The following is a 10,272-nucleotide window of genomic DNA, read 5'->3' on the forward strand; positions in this document are numbered from 1 at the left end:
TCCCCGAACCACACCACCCATTTTCTCTGCGTGCCTTCGTTGACGTCCATCTCGAACCGCCCCACCGCATGCACCACCGCCTTCCGCGCCAACCCTTCCGTGCCTTCCCTCGTTGTCATCGCAAGATTGCATTGCATCTCCCTTTACCGGAATTGCCTATCACTATCGCTTGTTCATACGGTGTCGCAGCCCGCACGGCGTTTGTCTCGATGCCTTCCTCGCTCAGTTCTGGGAGGATTCCCAGACTGACCATTGCACCAACGTATTCAGCCCTGTCGATCGCCCTGTCTCACACCTTGTTGGTAACGCGTTACATTGCACTCCTTTCGGGTCCATAGACAACAGAAGCTTCTCAAACACCCCCTATTGTACCGCTGTTATACGCCTTGCCCATCATTGCCCTTAAGCGCAACCAAATCGCGCGTGTCCTGTTACGCGGCACTCCTGCGCCATTCCACAGCAGGTTCGCGAGACCGACCAACGCAGCCCGAGAAGGAACATCGCAGCGACATCATCGGCCGTGTCAATCGCCCCCTCCCACAACTCCATCGCGCGTACCGCGTCACGCTCTACTCCTTCCGTGCCAGTAGACAGTAGGAGCCCGAGAAGGAACATCGCATTGACATCATAAGCCCTGTCAACCGCCCCCTCCCGCAACTCCATCGCGCGTACCGCGTCACGCTCCACCCCTTCTGCACCCTTATACAGAAGGATCCCGAGATTGACCATCGTACCGACGTGATCACCCTTCTCGATTGCTCTTTCGTACAACTCCATCGCGCGTACTGCGTTACGCTCTACCCCTTCTGCGCCATTTTTGAGCAGGTTCCCGAGAAAGTCCATCGCATTGACGTCATCAGCTTTGTCCATCGCCCTCTCCCACAACTCCCTTGCTCGAATCGCGTTACGTTCCACTCCTTCTGCGCCCTTGTACAGCATCCATCCGAGCATGTTCATCGCGCTGACGTCATCAGCCATGTAGATCGCCCTCTCCCATAGCTCCTTCGCTCGTACCGCATTGCGCTCTACTCCTTCCGCGCCTTTTTCGAGCAGGACCCCGAGGTTGACCATCGCAGTAACGTCATCAGCCTGGTCGATTGCCCGCTCGTATAGCTCCACTACCCTGGCTGCATTGCGTTCAGCACCTTCTCCTTCATGGCGCATGGACGTACTAGGGTTGTACATTGCGGGTAAGACGTTGTGCTGTTTGTGATGACGCGAGTAATGGGGCTGGTCGCGCGCATGCGTAGGTCGGCTAGAGTGTTTGTGCGCGGAGTCTTTGGGGATTACGTTGTCGGTGGCGACCCGGTCGCCCCACCTTATGTTAACTGTTGGGGTGCTCAGGCGGAAGGAGATAGGGAAAAAATGTGCAAGGTAAGAGGTATGCTTGGGTTCCCCATTTTACACATCTTCGCACCCGCCTCCTTAAGAGCATTACATTTATCCCTTCCTCTGTATTGTGCCCATACATGGGCAGAAATGCCTAAAACGGGCAGTGGAATTGGCAAAAAGCTTAGTTAAGATCAGAAACATTTGTACAAATGGTAAAGACGGTTCTGACACGTTCTCGTTTGCCTTCGCACCAGCGGCGCGGTTGTGTTTTAAACAATAAAATGTGGCAAACCACATCGCCAAAAGACAGTGTCCCGCGGATACTGTGAACAGCATACACCGCGGTTATGCCCATGGCGACCCTGCCGCAATCCCCCCATCCTGCAGCAGACGGCGAACAGCTCGATTGAGGACAGCCAAACGGCGAGCAGTGGACGGGGGGATTGTGACGCTGAGGAGGAGGGCACGGCCGGTTTGGAGGTAAGTGGTGGCGCTCTTCGGATCGGACCAGCGGCCACGCCTAATAATTTCAGCAATAGGTAGTCCATGTAGCGAGTCATGTGTCGCACCACCATGTCGAATACTGTCTAGCGTAAATCCCTCAGAGCCCAATGCGAACCACTGCAGCGAGCGATGGAAAGTCTTCCGCAATTTCTCATAACTCAGCGGAAACAAAGGCCCACCGTTTCCTACTTCCCCGGCGCGAGCTGCCACATAACTAGGTAGTAGTTGGAGCAGGAGGCAATCGGAAATGCGAACAAACTGGTTCGGACCGGTTTTCGTGTCGACAAGACGAAGGCCAGCGAGAGACGGTAACCTCCAATGGGTGAGGCGGGCATCGCCGGGCAGAGCTATATCTTGGACTGACAAGTTGAGAAGCTCGTTAGCCCATAAGTACCAGTTGAACTGTAGACGGAAGGCAACATTGTATACGGAAAGATTACGTTTCTCATATTCGCAGGCAATCCCATTTAGAATAGAATACAATAAAGGTGGAGGAGACTGGCGAGAGACAAGGCGGTCCCATCCCCGAAGAGCCAACCGACAACCAACCATTTTCTTGCGGTGAGCTGGCACGAGTAACTCATAGCCAAATACTGCATAAACCATACGCTTTTTGGCTCCCCGTGACGCATCGTCTTGGTATTTCCAGACCAAGAAGCTCTGAAGCGCTGTATCCACGTCTTCCGCGGAGCAAGCACGCAGGTCGCGTTCCCTGCAGAATGCAGCAAAGCGTAACACCCCGATACGATACACTTCAAACGTCTTTGGCGCCACCGCGTTCCGCTGCAGTACGGAGAGAGATTCAAGGGCTGATAAAATCTGCGCGACGATGGGCGTTGCGAGGGGCATATCGACAAGAGGCAGCATCGGCTGGTTGGTGTTCCGTAGGAACCCAGTGGAACAAGAGCTCGATGTTTGCCAGTAGTGACCAAGCAGCCAATTTCCTGCAAGTTTGGTTCAGGCGACGAGACGGACTACGACCTTTGGCCAAAGCACCCAGACCAACAAGGCTATCTGGAAAAACCATGACCCTCTTACCCCGAGTAACGGATGATCTCCCCATATCCCTAGCATTCAATTTAAGGATCAGTATCCTGATCCATAAATTTAAAATGCGCACTAGTTCGTCAATAATTCCTTGCACGAAATACCTTTGAACTATGTTGTAGTTCGCGAGCAGTACAAACATCTGCAAAAGAGTTTGAGAAAAACAGAGCAGATGGTCTAGGGCTATAGGCAGCCCGAAAGGGACTGTTCCGGGAGCCAAAAATACCCCCTTTTCGGCTAAGGATCAGTATACTGATCCATAGCAAGGTGGTTTTGCGCAAAGAAGTGCACTGTATGGCTGCTTTATAGTGCTGCGCTTGGTCCGCATTCGACCCTGAGGCTCTTCGCAATGCATTGCCAACGACCTATGAAACAGGTCTTAAACCACAAGCACGTCACGTAATCTGCGACGGACGCAAGGTGGGGTAGTGTACTACATGTAGTACAGTCAGCCAGCACTGTTTAAAGTGGTAGAACACTTCATTTATCAGGGAGGTTTACATAGGTCCTTAGTAGACATAGGTTTAAGACTTGCGACCTCAGACAAAGTGTAAGACATGTGCAGACCACGATGGGAATAGAACAACGGCAATATCAAAGCTCATGCGTTTCGAATCGAAGCCCTTCGCGCGCGCTTTCGAGGCCTCACCATTGGTGTCACAATAGGGTCCTCATCGGTTTGACTGTCAGGGGCGCCCCGAGTGAAACCTGGATGAGTTTTAGGGGATTTAGGGGCGGGCGTTTCGCGTGCTTCTAAACTAGCTTTAGAATGCCAAAGTTCCCAGCAGCTTTTCCGTAATCCAGGGTAGATGCGAACACATAGGTGTACGTGGCAAAGGTTACACTTAAATGAAGAACGGTGTCCACGAAAAGAGGGTGTTGCCTGAGAGCTTGCCGCTTCGGTCACATCTGAAGCCTGAGATGTGTTGCTAATGCCACAAAGTGAACAATATAAATGTTCGCGAACCTGTTTCTGTTTGTGCATAGATCCCATCCTAAGCTTGATACCGTCTTGCCCATTAAAGAAAATCAACCGCCGCCTCTTTCTTGACTTAGCTAGTGAGCTGAGCCGTGACACATCAGCTTTTGTAATGCTCCCTGTAGGTGAGTTCATCACATCTGGAACTGCTGACGCGACCTGCAATCTATCAGCACGTTGAAGAAGCTCGCCTGATACATCGTAGATAAAGTCAGCAAGAGACTGGACAGAGTTGAGGGAGTCTCTAAATCTCTTCATGCTACCATAAACGTCTCGCGACTCCAGAAGATGAGCCTTTCATTGCAGTCGGTATGACGTAAATGCATTCACGGATAGGGTTTTAAGCGTTTGAATAACCAGCTTCTGTTCCCAGCGGAGAGATGATGTCGAGGAGCGCATAATGGCGCGCGCTTGGGCCGTTCCATCGACACCCCCCTTAGTCTTGGAATACAAACTTTGTATTCCGTGCTTGAAAACCTTGATAGGAGGCATCGGCCCTCTCTCTTTTATATCTTCGTTTATGACCTTCCAGAATGAAAGTTTGTACTCTAATAGACGTTTTGTCTGAGCATCTGTAAAATTTGGAGGGACCAGATCGCCATCAGAAGGTCCATGAGCCCAGCTGGCCAGAGCTCTTGCCTTTGGTGCAAGGGCCATCTCCAACGCACTTAACACGTGCTCCGGCGCCCGCACGATGACTACGTATAAAAGACCAGTCTCAGACGCTGATACATACACTGCAAGACAAACACGTAGCACCAGTATTTGTTGTAAAACTTGGCCCATGTGAATATCAGGTATGTACTGACGAAAGGTTGCGTCGCCAACCTCGCACGTAATGGGATCTGCTGATGCAATCCCCATCGCCCGGTCCAGCGAGCTGGAGGCAACACTTGACTTGATTTCAACACTGGCCAAGATGCCCCCTAATCCGTTGCTCTCCGTTAATCCATCCAGTCCCAGCACTGTGTGGTCAATTATTGCGACTCCGTCCGCAGAGCACGCAAGCCATGACTCCACCTTACGCGCTACCATTCCAAGTTCGAATAAACCCTTTACAAAAGGCTTTGCCTCCAGCGCTAAGAAAGCAGCCTTCTCGTTTGCAGTTCCCCGCATCATCGCCTCAGTCGATCGCGATCCACTAAACCACGATTCGGTGCATTGGCGGAGCAACTGTTGGGGTCGCGGGGCTTCTGTAGTACAAACGGCGAGCCCAAGAAGCTGCCGCATGGCACTGTCTGACATTATAAATCGACCAGCAAGCGTTCCTGTCACTCTAAACTGCCTCATGACGAACCAATCCGCGCAACGTTGTCCGATCGTTAGAATCTGGCAATGCTTCATGACCTCCCTTGCAACAGCGCTCTTGGTTGAGGAGTCATTCTCAAGAGGCCATGTCCGTGGTGAGATTCTGTCGGCCCACGCTCCGAAAAGGAGCGACCCGCAGGCCTCCGGCCGTGGTGACGCAACCCAAGTGGCTATTGACTTAGCCATAGATGAGGGCAGGTTGTGAGCAAAGCGCAGAACTTTGCTAAACTTAGTTGTGCCTTTTTCTCTAATAGCCACAGCTGAAACCCTCTGCCTGGGCGGTGCGTCTGGTCCTGTGGCCTTGAGAAGCTTAGTGGCGCAGAACGCCGCAGGGGCCTGGTCTACAGAGTCGTCAATTATAAAGCTCCTCGGCCGGTCAGATGTGAAGTTGCCGGTTGCAATTGGGGTAACGTTTTGCTGTACTCCATCTACTGGTACATCTTCATCAACTTCTAACTCCCCGCCATCATCGTCCACATCATCCCCCCCAATATCGCCCCCCTCGTCCTCCTCCCTATCAGAACGCCCAATCTGCAGGAAAGAATTACCGACAAAAGGGTGACAGTGCAGGAGGTGCTCCGGCATTACGAAGAGGGATCCAATTTCATGCGCGAGCAAACTACGAAGCAGCGACAACTTTCCATAGCCTCTGTCGGCTGTCACAATTACCCCATGGTGACTGTGAGATCCCTGGTCTTTAAGAACCATCGACAGCAGCTCATCCACACTAGAAGTCTGCGATTGGCCCCGGCGGCGAAATCGTACAAATAGCGTTAACCGCGAGAAGGGATCAGCCAGAGCGTCAGCGCAGTGTCCCTCTTTGTCAGCCTTGCGGTTAGATATTGTTTTGACCTGATTATCGCTCGCCCTTGTCCCGTACAAGTCATCGTCGAGCGTTAAGATTGTGTAAGGCGAGTTAAAAAACATTCTACATGACAGTTGAAATGCGGCCTGTTCAAACCCACTCAGTTGCACTGTTTGGTCCCTCTGGGAGTTCCAAGAGCTCTCTCCAGTGGTACCACGGCCCATCACAGAGTATGCTTTGATGTTGTTAACAATAAAACGTATTCTCTCCAAAGAAAGGTGCGTCTTAACCAAACAGTTCAAGATTTCAATGGACTTCTGTAGACTAAGCCCTGTTGTATGCGACAGCAGCACCACGGAAAGAAACCGGTACATGTCCCATAGCTTAAGTCTTTCAACTGGGAGATCATGAAGTACAATGTGTTCATTAGTCCATTCCATGCATTTGTTTAGTACGTCGCCTCCCTCATCTTCGCGATTGCAGACGTCCAAAACAACCTCGCCCGCTCCCCAACCACTTCCTCCGCGAAGAAGCCCTCGAGAACGACACCCAGGGCCGCACCTTGACTACTTATCCGCCATCCTTGCACAGCCGCTGACTTCCCACGCGAGCTCTGCGCTGCCCCGCGAACTCCTCCCCTTCCGCGCCCTCGACCTCTTCCACGGGCTCGGCCCCTCCCACGGCCATGAGCCCTCTCGCTGCGAACCCTGTTGTCGCCTTCGGGCTGCGGTGATGTAGGAAGAACGGTTGACATGGTAGTCCTAAGCCTCTTTTGCAAGGAAGTGGGCGTCCTGTTGCTTCCACTTTGCCGTTTTTGATTTTTGAAAACTTGAATGATTCGGGGTAATGAGCTCTTTCGGTCGATACCGGCTTTGACCTATGAAGCAGACTGTAAGGGACCCTTATGGGGTGCTCAAAACACTCCTCAAGTCGGGTCTACGGATCAGTATACTGATCCATAGGCCAAAATCTGGGAAACCCAACAATTGCTGAAGGATCAGTATACTGATCCATAGAGATGCTAGGGATATGGCTGACAACTAAGATCAGTGCCTCCACCTCAAGTATGTTGATATGATAGGCTCGGGAAGCGACACACCAGCGATGTATGATCGCTGTATGGCACTGTAAAGAGGACCAAGTGGTCATGATGGAATGGCCCTCGGACCAGGCGTCGACTAGCCGTTGAGAGAACTTATCATAAGTATCACATGCATCATCACCACTGTCTCCGTGTGCCAGGTGAACATTGGATGGTAACATGTCTGGGAAGGCGTACCATCCCTGGAGAACTCTACCATCCCGGAAATTCGTAACCAAATGCATAAGAGGCGCAAAGCCGATACCATCGTCAGCATCCCAGTAAACAACCCCCGCGCCCCACGGGGAAGCATCCGTGGCGTACAACCGACGAGACACCGGCCTAGTGAGGTCACGAAAAACAACAGGGGCGAGACCGAGTAGGGCTTGTAGTTCAACGAGTTGTGGTACAATAAGGGCGCGCGGGACTTGGGGACGACCGAGTGACGTAAACGAATATAAATCCAATAGAACGCTGAGTAGCGGCCGGCGAAGCAGAAGGGGCCAGACCCAGCGACCGAGTAAGCGTTGCATGGCGCGGGGGGAGGTGCACCGGAGCTGCAGAACAGCATAAGTGTCATCGAGTAAAGCGTTTAGATATGGGGGTTTCGGTGTTACGGTGCCCTTCTGATGTATGGACATACCTAAACATGTAGTGTGAGGACGAGAAGCGCTAGCTGGCTGATCCTTGTCAGTGTGAACCGGCAAACCACTGGCGATCATGTGCTGCTTCACGGAGGCGTGGCGTGCATTAACAGAAAGTGGACAGGTCCCAAGAACCGCCAGGTCGTCAATATACGGGAGAAGACACATAGTAGAACGCGATAATGGCGAAGACCAGTATTCACCGCGAAGCAGCAGCTCCCCGCACGGTACCTCAGCTCGCCTGATAATCTCTGTATGCACAGCTTGTGCAAAGCGTACTGCAAGTGACCATCCCATAGGAATGACGGTGAAGGCGGGAAAATAGAAAGCAGCAGAAAGAGATGAGTCGAAAGCGAGGCCCCATACGCGCGGCAAACCGAAGAAGGGCCAGAGCCAGGCAGGAGCACGGAGCCGGTTGTACATCTGGCTGATGTCAGAAGTAGAAGTGAACAAGGATTCACAAAGGTTGAGATATACCTCCCCCAGTAGGTCCGGAGACGGGAGCACCACAGCGGCCATCTCATCGTCGAAGAATAGATTGGAGCGACGTCCACCCCATATAACCCGTTGTGGACTGTCTGCGTGCTGCGTCTTAGAAATGCCGAAGATACCGTTCTCAACCACACCTGCCCCGGAGTCGAACATGTGTGTGGTACAATACATATGGTAGCGGTAGGGTGTTACAGGTGTACAGGTGGCATACTCGGATCTGGTTCTGGATCCAACCGTGTCGCTGATCCAATCCGAGAGTAGTGGCTGTAAGCCCACCCATTACAGTAGCCAAACTGTAATTATAGTACAGTGTCACCGGCGGTACTTTACCCAACCCGCCGGTGCCACCTCCCCCTTCGTAAAGCAAGCAATCACCCCCGGTTCTCTGGATCTTGGAGCTACTAGGACGAGTCTCTGGTACGTCCCCACACCCAGGGGTCCTCCTTTTAGGTTGCTTCCTTCCTTCGGGTCGTACGTACGCGTGTCATATTGCGCGATTCCTTTCCTCTTCCCCTTTCTGACAGGTTGGCTATCCCTACAGCTGTCCCTATTTCCCCGGTTCGCTATCCTTACGGCTATCTACCCTTCTTTGCCTTTTCCTCTTCTCTGCCCTCTACCACAGCTTTCCCGGTCTATGCTGTTGCAGTGTTTCTACTGCGCTGTCCCTGCACGGGACTGGTCTCCCCGGAGAGACTCGGGCTACAGAACCCGAGTCTGTACCTCGATCCGCACCGGAGGATCGACGTTACCACATTGGTCTCCCGACCTAGAACCGCACTTTTTGGCTCTTCGAAGTGTTCAACTCAGCATTGCATCTGAGGGTGCCTCCGAGCACGCGAAGCAAAGGCTCCAGTCGAACTGGAGCCGCAGCCCCCTCGGGCCTTGTTGGACCTTCCCCGACAATTGCCGCTGCCTTTGGGCGTACAGGCAACCCAACGGTCACCTCTGGTGACAATCCAAGTCTCGCTCTCCGAGATCCTGCCGTCGCAGCAGAAGCCCCTGGTGCTGGAGCATCGCAGTTCACCGACCGCATGTTCTCTTCTGCTGACCTCGGAGAGATGCTCTCGGCTTTCCGAGAAGGGCTGATCTCAGACCTCGCTGCTGCCCAACAGCAGACGAGGGCAGCAGCACGGGAAATTGGTGTGTCCCAACAGCCTCCTCCCGCATTAGGAGATGTATCCAACCGGGGGAAGACAGTAGCTCCCCCTGGAGATGGCACCGTGCGTGAGGGGGTGCCGACGTCCGTCCCCCGTGACGTATTGGCGCCGAACGTTTCAGAAGTCCCCCTCGGGGTGGAGATGAGAAACTTCGTCGCAACAGAAGTCCAGTCCCAGAGGGAGCAGCCCGAAGAGCGGCTCCGGAACCAGCTCACGAGATTCATCGTTCTGCGTGAGGATGCCCTCATTTCTCGCCTCCAACAAGCTGAGGGACGCATCTACTCCGACCCCAGCGTAGCCGAAACGGACGAGGGACGCGCGACAGTGAACCTTCCAGCTTACTGTCGTAAGCTGGAATCGGAAGTCCAGCAACTCGAGAATCGAATTGATGAGCAGAAGCTCACCGTTGATGGCCTCAAACACCATTACGACGGATTAGTCTTCGCCGCGACAGCCGATCGCACAGCAAAGAAGGTGCGAGTCCCTCGCGGGACTCGCCACCGCCGAACCTCCAGAACACCGGTTATGTCGTCCTCGGAGGATACTCGGACGCGTCTTCGTCGCAAAGGCGACGAATGGCGACGCCAGTCATCCGACTCCGACCCATATGACACGGAGTTTGACGATGTCGCTCGTCAAGTCCCGAAGAATGCACCGGGGCAGAGAGGATTGAAGGAACTCCAACCCGCCAATCCAGCCTTCGGACACGTTGTGTCGTACAGGAGGTATCGCCTCCTCAATAGCTCGTCACATTGCGACAAGTACGTGACAGCAGAGACAGTTCTCAACGTCCGTCGCCTTGGACATACGCTCCGGGACAAGAAATTCGATGGCTCGAATCCGCTACGGATCCTCGACTTTTTGACGATGTTCAAGCACCAATGCGATATAAATCGCATCTCGGAGGCAGCAGCCCTTCTGGC

Source organism: Chondrus crispus, genomic scaffold (assembly GCF_000350225.1).
Source record: "Chondrus crispus Stackhouse genomic scaffold, scaffold_351, whole genome shotgun sequence".
Classification (NCBI taxonomy): Eukaryota; Rhodophyta; class Florideophyceae; order Gigartinales; family Gigartinaceae; genus Chondrus; species Chondrus crispus.